Consider the following 12,211-nt stretch of genomic DNA (forward strand, 5'->3'; position numbering starts at 1 on the left):
AAAATATACATGCTGGCTCCACGCCTATAGCTCAAACAGCTAAGGCACCAGCCACATACACCTGAGCTGGTGGGTTCAAATCCAGCCCGGGTCCACCAAACAACAATGACAACTACAACCAAAAAATAGCCAGGCATTGTGGTGGTCGCCTGTAGTCCCAGCTACTTGAGAGGCTGAGGCAAGAGAATCGCTTAAGCCCAGAAGTTGGAGGTTGCTGTGAGCTATGATGCCACAGCATTCTACCCAGGGTGACAGCTTGAGGCTGTCTCAAAAAAAAAAAAAAAAAGAAAAGAAAATATATACATTCTGGAGTCTAAGTTTCTAAGCTCAAATCTGGACTACACATTTATTAACCTATTTTTATTTAGTAGAAGTTATCTAAGAGGATTTTTGGTCTCAGTTTTTCCATCTGTAAAATGGAGATAATAACACTTCATCCCTCATAGAGTTGTGAGAATTAAGTGCATTTAAAAACAATTTGAGGTTTTTCCTCTGTGAGATTTTGAAAGGTATCAGCTTATTTTATGAACATTTTGTAAAATCTTATTTGAGCCAAATAAGATAGGTTATTAGCAAAGCACCAGGAAGTTTAGGAAAGTTAATTCAATCTTGAGAATAACCAAGAGGGTTATCCCCTCCCCTTCTTGTCCATGTTCCAGGAAGGCAAATCCCATGGACTTGTTCTCTGCTTTATGGTTAAAGAGAAAACTAGAAATGGAAAACTAGAAGATCCCTTCCACAGATTTTTCTTTTTCTTAATTACAGATAGGAGAGCCTTACACTTCACTAATGGTGCTGAGATTCAAAATGTAGTTCTTCAGTGGTTTGAAAAGTAATTTACCTAAGAAATGACAAGGAGAGTGAAGCAACATGTAGACGCTGTTGCCAAAAGTTGTAAAACATTGACAGAACCAGCAATGTTCCCATGGCACACGGCGCCTCTGAATCACAGGAGTGACATTTAGATCAAAGCAAATCACTTCTACATAGACACACTTCTAACTGTGCAGTGTAGCCAGAAATAGTGCCCAATGGCAGCGGGCCAGAGAGAAAGCACCCCTAAGGATTTCATTTTATTGGAAAAAAAAAAGTTCACTTTTTAGGTAGCTTTTTAGAGAAGTAAAGAAAATACAGGAGAACCCTAAGGAAAATCTGAGCTTTAGGTTTTGTTATCAGAATATTAAACATTTATTGTGTTTCTGGGGACTCAACCGAGCTTCTCCAGCCCACGTAGGAAAGGAGGGCTCGAAGTTTAGAAGACAGAGCAAAGCGAGAGGAATGACTTGGGGATGTGAGCACACAGAGATAGCAGGTGGGGACACAGTGCATGAGGTCACCAACGGTGTGTTAGGATATAGAGAAGAAAGGCCCAAAGTCAAAACCCTGGAAACCCCCCTGTGGGGGGCTGGCAGTGGTTCCCAGATACCTGGCCACATCCTAGTTCCCAGAACCTGTGACTTGGAAAAGGGGCCTTTGCATGCGTGATTCACCTAAGGACCTTATGATGGGAAGATTAACCTCCATTATCCAGGTGGTCCCTGAATGTCATCACAAGTGTCCTTATAAGACAGAGGCAGAGGGAGATGAGATAGAGAGAAGGTAATGTGATCACAGAGATGGAAAGCAAAGTGATGCGGTCACAGGCAAGAAACGCTGAGGGCTGCTTGCACCCATGAGGAGCTGAAGGAGGTGGGGCCCCAAAGCTAGAGGGAGCATGACCCTGCCATCGGTCACACTGATCTCAGCTGTCTGGCCTCCAGAACTCTAAAATGATACACTCCCATTGTTTAACTCAGGATAGTTGTTACAGCAGGTTTCAGAAACTACCATGTTTCTCCCCAAATAAGACCTACCCCCAAAATAAGCCCTAGCAGGATTTCTATGCATTTGTTAAATATAAGCCCTACCCCAATAATAAGACCTAGTGATAGGTATACCAGGCATTTCTGCACAGAGAGGAGGACATCTCCTGAAAATAAGCCCAAGTGTGTCTTCTTGAGAAAAAATGAATATAATAAGACAGTGTCTTATTTTCGGGGAAACATGGTAATAGCCCTTCCTCTGAGAAGAGGAAAAGGAAGAGAGTTTAGGAAGGTAAGAGAAGTGGCAAGAAGCTTTAATATCAGGGAAACTAAAGCAAGAGCTGAAAACCTAAATGAACAGGTGCAATGGCATTAAATACCGGGGAAAGGACAAAGGTTGAGGGGAAATCATTAGCAAGATGGAAGGTAATGCTGGCAGCCAACTTGTGCTAAGCACCTGCTGTGTGCCGGACGCTGCTGTAAACAGTGGAAGGGAGTTTCTATTTTCTATTTCTAGTTTTCTCTTTAGCCATAAAGCAGAGAACAAGTCCATGGGATTCACGTTCCTGGAACACCACATGAAGAAGGGCAGGTGATACCCCTCTTGGGTACTCTCAAGATTGAACTAACTTTCCTAAACTTCTTGGAGCTTTTCTAATATCTTCTTTTTGGGCTCAAATACAATTTTACAAAATGTTTATAAAATAGGCTGATACCTTCTCATATCCCAGGGAGGAAAAACTGAAACACAGAGGAACGGAATAGGGAGCATGCCACGTGCCATCAGCTGCAGCATGTCCCCATCTGGGGGGCAGAATGTGCACCATCTTAGCAAGGTGAGCTCAGGTAGACTCAGGGAAAACAGATTCTGAGGCCCTTTGAGCACTAGAACATGTGCATTCCAGGGAGTGGACTGAGTTCTAGCCCAAGTACCACCCCTGCTGAGACCCGATGATGGACTGGACTTCGTAGGACCCATGAGAGGATTTACTACAGCCCAATCATCTCCCATCTCACCAGGCTCTTGGCCTTGACATGGCTCCTTCTGTTTTGTCTTCTCATATTGTGCCAGGCTATTTGACAGATCAGCATCTGCACGCTACACAAATCTGGCAGCACCAACACTTCAAAACCAGCAAGAACTTCCTGCCAAGACGCTGTCATTTGTAATTTTGTGACAGCAGTATGTGTAAAGCCACGTTAACTGAGTGTTCCAGCACTTTGAAAATGCTAAGGGTTAGATGTGGGTATTGCCCAGATTTAACTTTGGGCTCAGTATCGTATATGAAGAATTTTTAGAATTAGACAGAATAAGAGCCTGTAAGAATATTTAAGTAGCAATACTTGAATTCAAACACAGTGCTTCAGTTAGATTACTGGTGTTTTCTCTCCTTCAAATCTACCTCTAGATTCTGTACAGGCCTTTGTGTAACTTTTTTTTTTATTATGGTTTCAGGTTAATTTAAAGGGCACAAAGAATTAGGTTACAATGTTTGCCTTTGTTAGGTAGAATCCCTTTTATAATTATATGGCACTCCAAGAGGTGTGCCATACACTCATTAAGTGGGAGCACAGCGATCCCCCTCCCTCCTTCATTCTCCCCATGCCCTCATTCCCCTGGCCTCCCACCTTGAATTGATTGGAGTTTTTTCCTTATGTGAGTGTAGATTGTCTACTGGCTTCATATTCATATTGAGTACACTGAGTCTTGCTCCTACATCACAAACTCTCAAAGCTGCAGGTGCTGGAGTGGAGGTGGAGAGAAAGGAACACTTTTACACTGTTGGTGGGACTGCAAACTAATATAACCTTTTTGGAAGGAAGTATGGAGAATCCTCAAAGAACTCAAATTAGACCTCCCATATGATCCTGCAATCCCATTACTAGGAATTTACCCCAAAAGAAAAAAATCCTTTTATCATAAGGACATGTGCACTAGATTGTTCATTGCAGCTTAATTTACAATCACCAAAATGTGGAAATAACCTAAATGCCCACCAACTCAGGAATGGATTAACAGGCTGTGGTATACATATACCATGGAATACTGTTCAGACATTAAAAAGATGGAGACTTTACATCTTTTGTGTAAACCTGGATGGGGTTGAAAAACATTCTTTTTGTAACTTATCTCTCTCCTGCTGCTGGGACTGACTTAGTCTCCTTTTCCCCCCGGTACTAAATTCTACTAGAAGGACTTCCTTTCAGGAAACCAGAATGGCAGAGCAGATCCTGGCCTCTAATTCATGCCTTTTCTCTGCAATACGACTTGTCAGTACTTCTCGATAGAGAGGCAGCGTGTATTCCATGTTCCACCAGTTTGGGGCTTGGTCAACATTACGTCTCTTGGCCAACAGGGGTGTTGGTAGATGTGACGTAAGCAGGGTGTGCTTGTGTGGCTGTGGCTTGGTTTCTCGTGCTTCTGCTGTCATCATAAAAGGCACATGTCTCGAGTAGCAGGGTCCCAGAAGAAGGCGCATGAGCAGACCCAAACCTGATCTGGAACTGAGAGCCAGAAACCTCCCTCAAACAAACACCAACCACTTAAAGACCCTTGCAGAAAAAGACAAGTATTTCTGGGTATGAACTCCTGAAATTTGGGACTTTTATTATACAACAGAGACTGGGTGAACATGGCCCAAGTAACTGTCTTCATAAGGTGGGAATGAAACAGAGCTGGCGCTTACAATTTGGTCAAAGTGATGAGTTCACAATAAAACCCTTCCTTCTTCAGATTCCTAACTCATTATCTTCTAGAATCAGATCACTTATCACCCTTCTGAAGAAATCTCCTGACTCCCAGCCTCCTGCTCTGCAAAGCACCCCTACTGCCCAAAGCCCACATTGCCATCCTTTGAACTCTTAGCATGTGGACCATAACAAATACCAAAACTCACCCACCTGCATTGTAACTGCCTATGCATCTGTCCCCCAAACTCAGGGCTGGGACTGTGTCTTATTTAATGCCTATTGCAGTGCATGGCTCATGGTAGCTCTAACATAAATGCTTCTAAAAAGAACAGAGGGAGGGAGGGAGAGGTACAGAACAAAGCACACTGTTCCCTCCTTGTCTACAGATTCTGCATCTGTGGACTCAACCAATAAACCATGGGTCAAAAATGTTAGGCAAAAATTTAAAAAATATATACAAAAGTGAAAAATAAGAATTAAAAAACAATGCAGTTTAACAATTATTTACATAACACATTGTATTAGGCATTATAAGTGGTATTAGGTATTATAAGCTATTATAGAGATGATATAATGTATACAGGGAGATGCGCATAGGTTACATCCAAATACCATGCTATTTATATCAGGGACTTGAGCATCTGTGACTTTGATTTTCCTTATTGGTGGGCGGGCATGTCCTGGAACCAACTCTCTGGGAAGGACAATGAAGACCATAGGTCATAACTAAACTTGAAACCCTTTCAAAGAATGGGGAGTATTTGTTCCATCTCTGGGAGGGTAGCTGGACTTGGAAGTGGGCAGGAGTAAGGGAAGAGGCCAGTCACGGGTGCCCTGACCAGCTTAGCCTTTCCACTCTCCTTTCCCTATCCCCACCCCTGCCCCCAAGCCCAGCTATGGTGAAAATACCCGAGGCAATCTTTTCTTCACAAGGAATGGTTTAAAACTCTTTAAGGAGGATGCATCTATATCCTGAAGAAATGAAATCAGCACGTCCAAGAGATATCTGCACTCCCACGTCCACTGAAGCACTCGTCAGAATAGCTGAGATGTAGCCAGGAAATGGCATCAACCAAGTGTCTATCAGTGGATAAGCAGACAAAGAAACTGGGGTGTATCTACAAAACGCAATTCTATTTAGCCTTAAAATAGAAGGAAGTCCTGTCATTTGGGACAACATAGATGAACCTGGAGGACAATAAGTAAAGTGAGCCAAAGAGTGAAAGACAGATACTGCCTGATCTCACTTACATGTGGAATTTTGAGCTCAAAGAAGCAGAGTCTAGCAGAAGAATTACCATTTGGTCAGTTGTGGAAATATTGCATTGGTTAAAAGATAACAAAGTTTCATTTGGATAGAAGGAATAAATTCTGGAGATCTATTGCAGAACATTATAGTTAATTACAGTACATCGTATTTTTCAAAGTCATGAAGAAAGTAGATTTTAAGTGTTCTTAACACAAAAAATATATGAGGCAATGTATACATTAGTTGATTTAACCATTCCACAATGTGTATGTATTTCAGAATATTAGGCTGTACACAATAAATACATATAATTTTGTGTCAATTAAAAATCAGTAAATAAATGTAAGGATAAATTGAATAAAAATAAAATTTTAAAAATAAAACATATGTCATTAGGGGATTGCAAATTAAAGCAACAAGATACTCCTGCATACCTATTAGAATGGTGAAAATCAAACCCCCTGCCAACATAAAGTGTTGGCAAGGATATAAGCAGGGGGGTCCTCAAACTTTTTAAACAGGGGGCCAGTTCACTGTCCCTTAGACCATTGGAGGGCCAGACTGTGGGCTCCAGGACGAGTTGGCTGCTAAGGCAGCGGCAGCAAAAACACTCGGCGGGCCAGATAAATGTCCTAGGTGGGCCACATGTGGCCTGCGGGCCATAGTTTGAGGACTCCTGATATAGAGCAACAGGACTCTCTTTCATTGCTGGTGGAGATGCAGAATGGCACGGCTACTTTGGAATACAATTTGGAAATTCCTTAGGAAACCAGACTCACTCTTACCATGCAATCCAGTAATCAGGCTCTCCGGTATTTACCCAGATGAGCTGAAAACATGTTCACACAGAAACTTGCACGTGAATGTTTATAGCACCAAAATTTGGGAGCAGCCAAGATATCCTTCAGTAAAGGAATGGATAAATAAACCACATCATATTCAGATGATTGAGTATTATTCAGCACTCAAATCAAACATGCTATCAAGCCCTGAAAAGGTATATGGGGAGCTTAAATGCATGTGACTATTGGGCAGCTCCTGTGGCTCAAAGGAGTAGGGCATCAGCCCCATGTGCTGGAGGTGGTGGGTTCAAACCCAGCCCTGGCCAAAAACTGCAAAAAAAAAAAAAAAAAAAAATTGCATGTGACTATGTAAAAGAAGCCAATATTGAAAAGGCTATAGAATTCCAACTTCATGACATCCTAGAAAAGGCAAAACTATGGAGACAGTAAAAGATTAGTGGCCCCAGGGAGAAAAGAGAAAAGAGGGATGAACAGGTAGAGCAAGTGGGTTTTTAGAGCATTGAAACTGTCCTATATAATATGATAAAATAGGAGATACGAGTCTTCATATATCTGTTAAAACCCATAGAGTGCACAACACCAAGAATTAGCCCTAATGTAAACTATGGACTTTGAGTGATGATGACATGAGCCTCCCGCCTCAGCCTCCCAAAACACTGGGATTCCCAGCATGAGACATCACACACACCTTATTTTTTTTTTTTTTATGATGCCATTCACTTACGGTGAGGACATAACAAAACAAGGGCTTTCAGACATGGCTACTTCACCATTTGCAACCATTTGACGAAACTAAAAAGTCCATACTCAGATAAGAATGTTTCTCTCTACAGACATTTAATATATTTCAAATTGCAACAAAATCTTATTTTTTACTATTTATCATATCCTCAGACACAATAATTTCACGTATCTCAAGAAAAGCTCTTATCTCAAGAAAAAATGTCTTAGTATCAGACATACTAAGGTTCATATACAAAAATGTAGATGTTCCATTCAGAGTTTTTTTCATAAAATAGGTAAAGCGATAGAGAGATGGGTTTTCATGTTGAATGGATATTGGTGCATATTCTGGGTCTATCTTTTAGTAGCTGTGAAACTTTTGGTGAGTTATTACTGGGTTACCCTGTGAGCCTTGGTTTCTGCCTTTGCAAATGAGAATTTAAATTTATACCTCAGAGATTTGTGAGAAGGGTTGAAAGAGGGTGCCTGCATATAGCATGGCACCTGACATGTAATAAGCACTCAGTAAATAGTACTGAGTATCATAATCACAATTCATAACATAACTATTATAATAATAATGATATTGGAAGAAAAATATCTGTTAATGTGGGACTAGTTAAATATATCACGGCCCACTCATATGTAAGAATGTCATATAGCAGACGCATTGATGGAAAACGGATTTCAAGATAGAAAAAATGTTCCATCCGTTCATTCTTCTGTTCATTTAATCAATCAGTGCTTACTGACTGCCTCTGTCATCTGAATACTGATTTACAAGCATGGAGACTATTAAGTATGAAAATTGAAAGGGATGGATTTCCACGGCTTTCCTTTCTCTAATTGAAGCTTCGTTTTCCTCGTTTGTAGACTGAAAGGTTGGGAGTGGTCCCCGAGCTGGCCATGTTTTGTCAGCCTCCACCTTTCCCCACCTGTTCTGTGCCCGGGAAGCTGACCCCTGCAGGATGTAGGTGTCCTCACAGGCTTCCAGGTGGCTTCCACCAAGGGGAGGTACCAGCAGCTGCTGGAGAGTGGGAGGAAACAGAGGTTGGCTTGCTTCTGCCCTGCTCCTCCCGCCTCGGCATGTTGGAGGGCCCTGACCACTTTGGAAAGCCTCTACGGGGTCCCTGCTACTGGGTGGCCCCTGTCCCAGGGCTCCCGCTCTTGCCGCCCTCTAATATTATTGCACTTGCATCTTTAGGCACATTTTTTAAGGCTCCCACATTGCTAAACCCTGAGTGCTTCACCATCTCTCATGAATCTCCATAACCCATCTGCTCCTTTACAACATCCGCAGCCTCTTCATCAAAGCCTGTTCTTTCATTAGAATTCTGTTCCCTGACTGAACCTTAACTAGGAGAGTCTTAGAAATCCATCCCTTCCCATTTTTACTGGTCCTACACCCTGAAGTAACATCCCCGAAGACTTCCTTGGCAGGTTCTCAAATGCTTCGTGTTCGCTGCCCTTGACCTTTATTCCTTAACATTTTCTCACTTGGTGTCTACCTAGGTCAACTTTTTCTCTTCACTGTTCTGAATGCCAATCAATCCCAAACCTGGACGTCTCACTTTGCCTCATCCTGAAACATTTCATTTCTCCTAAATCCTTACATTTTTGCTCAGGGAAACACTGAGAGAGAAGCTACTGAATTCCTGCCACCTCACAAACTTCAAGGGTTTTCCCTGTGTTCTGTGGCCTTAGGCAGCAGGCACGCTCCCCTCCTCCCACATGGCTAGGTGGAAAATTTATATTATCCTAACAGAAAATCACATAGGTGATATTTAAAGATGAGAACCAGGGGGAAGTAGGCAATTACAAGTGTACGGCTTAAAATTAATATATGGAAAATAAGTTCTTTTTGAGCTCTTCAAAGCTTTGATTTGTTTAATAAACATTTGTCAAGTGCTTTGTCTGTGCCAGACCTGAGGATTCAGAGGTTAAAGGACAGAATTTACTCCTGAGCTCACAGTCTGACAGAAGAGGCCTTCATCCCCTAACACTGAAGTAGGGAGAGCAAGGGCATCTAATGTACCATGGAGGAGAACATTGATGTTACATGGATTTAAAAGAAAAATCAAGGTCCTTTGGTCTCTCCTTAAAAAGCCAGTGAGGCATCTCTGGTTTTCTTAAAAGAAACCTAAGAATTTGGCATTTCTCATAAGGGAGTAGCCTGGTCAAATATTATCACATCCCGGGTAGGCAACAAAAATAGCCAGGTAGGAACTAGGCACCTACTTCACACAGTGAAATCCACGCACTGTGAACAACTGTGCTCTGCAATCCTCAATTTCAGGGGAACCATCCGTCAAATGAGATCACCAAGCGAGCAACTTAAACAGCAGAAGCACGTTATTCCTTATGATCCTTGGACTTAATTTTGCAGCTTATCTTGGCAGCCACAAAAAAAAAAAAAAAAAAAAAAAAAAGGGTTAGGGAAACTAAACTCAAAATTTACTACTGGAAACATCAAATGATAAGAGCATTACCCCCTCTGAAGGGAGCACTGCTTTATGTAAGATTTTAGGCATTTAGGCAAATGAGCAAAATTTAATAAAAGAGAAATTTTTATACAGAGTAATCTATTTCTACCAACAACTATTGAGCCCTACACCCTGGTAGCCTCGAAGATAGAAATGAGGATGATAAGGGCAGAATCTGTGTGTGCAAGAGGAGAGTATTCTTGCAAAGAAAAACGGTGGGCTGGAGAAGCTACCAGAAGGAGGTGTCCAAAGCAGGCAAAGAAGATTGCGTGCAGGCTAGGCAGTCTCTGAGGGGAGGAGGGGGTGGGCACGCCTTTTCTGTAAAGAGCCGGAGAGTAAATATTATGGGCTTTGTGGGCCATATGGTCTCTGTTGCAGCAACTCAGCTGTGCTGTTGGAGCCCCGAAAGCAGCCACAGACAGAAGATACGTAAATGAAGGTGGCTGAGTTCCAATCAAACGTAAAACCAAGCTAGTGGGCTGTCGTTTGCTAACCCCTGACTTGGGACAGTTGTGGGTGAGGCCATCAGGGAAGGCTTCACAAAGAGCACGCAAGGCTCTGTCACTCAGCCTGGACTTCTGGATTGATGAAGGTATAAGGTCTATCTAGGGTACTTGAGTTAGTGTGTTTCAAGTAACCAGTCCCTGGGAAGGTGTCTATAAAGAGGCTGGATTTTCTATTCCTGCAAGAGAGGTGTTTTGTCTTTAATTCCTATTATCAGGCCACTTTTTACAAGAAAGTTTATTAAATGAACGAAAGAATGGATGCACAGTGGGGAAAAGGAGTTTGCTTAGTATTATTATATTTGAGTTTAGCACCATAAAATGTACTTTCTAAAAGAAAGAGTCTTACTCTGTCACCCTGCATAGAGTGCTGTGGCATCATCATAGCTCACAGCAACCTCCAACTCTTGGGCTCAAGCGATCCTCCTGCTTCCAAGTAGCTGGGACTATAGGTGCCTGCCATGATGCCCGGCTATTTTTTCTATTTTTAGTAAAGATGGGGTCTCCCCCTTGCTCAGGCTAGTCTTGAACTCCTGAGCTCAAGCAATCCTCTCACTTCAGCGTCCCCTAGTGTTAAGATTACAGGTGTGAGTCACCAGGCCTGGCCTAGATGTGCTTTTATACAATTTTAGCTTTTTATTTAACATAATGTTTCTTCAAGTAGAAATCATGTTCCAGGCAAAGGAACAAGAAATTAAGAAGTATAGAGACCTGTGGTTTAGACACAAACTCCACTAAAAGGCCTTTTTGAAATCTGAAGGCTCAGAAGTGAATATTGACTGGTGAACTGGGACCAGGAATCATTCAGTAGGTAAAACTTAAGATTTATCAATGGTTGATTTACTTCCTTTGAAGAATTCTCATTGCTTTTCAAAAGCAAATAAACCAGGAAAAGCAGATGCTTCTTTCATTAAACACACACACACACACACACACACACACTACAATAAAATAAAATAACTGCCAGCCAGAGAACAGCATTTCTTAGAGAAACTATTCCAGCACAGCCGACAGACAATTGTGCTAACTTGCATTTATTCAGATTGCTTCAGGAAAAACTTATATGCAGTATAGTTTTATGGGTAAAGGAAGAATCAACTCGGTAAGACTCCTGCCTTGGTTCAAAGTTGTTCAGATTCTGATTCAGCTGTGTGGGAACCAATTTTTAATGGTAAAACCATCGGATATTTACACGTGAGTGGGACTCTCATTTGTTATCTCAGCGAGTGTTGATATTTGCAACAGCAGTGACCTGAGATACTTAAGGATAAATTGCATAGAGAAAGCAAAGAGAATTGATACTTATTAAACACTTACCCTATGTGGGACACAGCATTGGCATATATTGTCTCAGTGAATTCACCAGACTGTAATTTCTTGGTGGATAAGACTGAGTCAGACTCACCACTATCTCCTCAGCTTAGTATGCTTGGAATACTGTGGGTGCTCAATTAATGCTGAATGCATTCTCACAACAGTGCTGCAAGCTGCATGGCTAAGTAGGCAGGACAGACAGTACTCAGGCTCAGTAACACTTTTTCCACCCCACACAGCTGGACTACATTTCCAGGCTCCCTTATAGTAGTATGTGTGCTCATGTGCCTTAGTTCTGGCCAGTGGCACATGGGCAGAAATGATGTGTGCTGCCCTGGTTCATAGAACCTTCTATATGAAACTATGCCCTCTTCCCTTTCATGGTTTGCTGGCTGGTTGGTGTACCCCAAGTTGACCTTGGAAATCATGTGTTGATCATGGCAGAGCCTAGCCCCTGGAGGTGGGGCAGAGCTTCACCCTCCCTGGAGAACAGTCGGACTTGAGAGAGAAACATCTATTGTGCTAAGCCATAGAGATGTTGATGTTTATCACTATTGCAACCTCAGTTACTTCAGTGAATAGAACTCACTGCTTCTCTGGTATCAGGCTCTGGGTGCAGTTTCAAAAGGAGGAGGGGTCTTCA

Source organism: Otolemur garnettii, unplaced genomic scaffold, assembly GCF_000181295.1.
Source record: "Otolemur garnettii isolate 467f Iridium unplaced genomic scaffold, OtoGar3 scaffold00007, whole genome shotgun sequence".
Classification (NCBI taxonomy): Eukaryota; Metazoa; Chordata; class Mammalia; order Primates; family Galagidae; genus Otolemur; species Otolemur garnettii.